The 951-nt window shown below is 52.2% G+C and overlaps 2 non-coding genes across 2 annotated transcripts; both read left to right on the top strand.

Annotated features, from left to right (window-relative positions):
- The first annotated feature begins 64 nt into the window (after positions 1–64).
- On the top strand, positions 65–183 carry LOC123179163 (5S ribosomal RNA). Its single transcript, XR_006490151.1, has one exon. It is a non-coding gene; the product is annotated as a 5S ribosomal RNA (ribosomal RNA).
- Positions 184–480: 297 nt separating this feature from the next.
- Positions 481–599, top strand: LOC123179164 (5S ribosomal RNA). The gene has a single exon (XR_006490152.1). It is a non-coding gene; the product is annotated as a 5S ribosomal RNA (ribosomal RNA).
- The last annotated feature ends 352 nt before the right edge of the window (positions 600–951 follow it).

Here is a 951-nt window from a genome sequence, read left to right as displayed (position 1 = left end):
CAATCGTCTTTGTAGTGGAGCTGGGAGGGGCAAGGATAAGGGACGAAGACCGGGGTAACATGTCGGATGCGATCATACCAGCACTAAAGCACCGGATCCCATCAGAACTCCGAAGTTAAGGGTGCTTGGGCGAGAGTAGTACTAGGATGGGTGACCTCCTGGGAAGTCCTCGTGTTGCATTCCCTTTTTAATTTTTTTCGCGCCGCTTGCAAAACAAAACGCACGTGTAAGTAATATATTTACCGTGTTTTATTATTTTGCACGAGTGCGGTAAGTCATAGCTGGGTGCTCACGATTCACGGGTCCAGCGTCGGCGTTGTGGCACGGCAAGCGTGCACTGGTGCGGTTGAGAGGGAGGGGTGGAAACCGCGTTAAACTCGTCTCCGTAGTTGAGAGGGAGCGGCCAAAGCAATGTACAATCGTCTTTGTAGTGGAGCTGGGAGGGGCAAGGATAAGGGACGAAGACCGGGGTAACATGTCCGATGCGATCATACCAGCACTAAAGCACCGGATCCCATCAGAACTCCGAAGTTAAGCGTGCTTGGGCGAGAGTAGTACTAGGATGGGTGACCTCCTGGGAAGTCCTCGTGTTGCATTCCCGTTTTAATTTTTTTCGCGCCGCTTGCAAAACAAAACGCACGTGTAAGTAATATATTTACCGTGTTTTATTATTTTGCATGAGTGCGGTAAGTCATAGCTGGGTGCTCACGATTCACGGGTCCAGCGTCGGCGTTGTGGCGCGGCAAGCGTGCACTGGTGCGGTTGAGAGGGAGGGGTGGAAACCGCGTTAAACTCGTCTCCGTAGTTGAGAGGGAGCGGCCAAAGCAATGTACAATCGTCTTTGTAGTGGAGCTGGGAGGGGCAAGGATAAGGGACGAAGACCGGGGTAACATGTCGGATGCGATCATACCAGCACTAAAGCACCGGATCCCATCAGAACTCACAAAACGC

Source organism: Triticum aestivum, unplaced genomic scaffold, assembly GCF_018294505.1.
Source record: "Triticum aestivum cultivar Chinese Spring unplaced genomic scaffold, IWGSC CS RefSeq v2.1 scaffold159309, whole genome shotgun sequence".
NCBI lineage: Eukaryota > Viridiplantae > Streptophyta > Magnoliopsida > Poales > Poaceae > Triticum > Triticum aestivum.
This window is presented reverse-complemented; position numbering and strand designations above follow the sequence as displayed.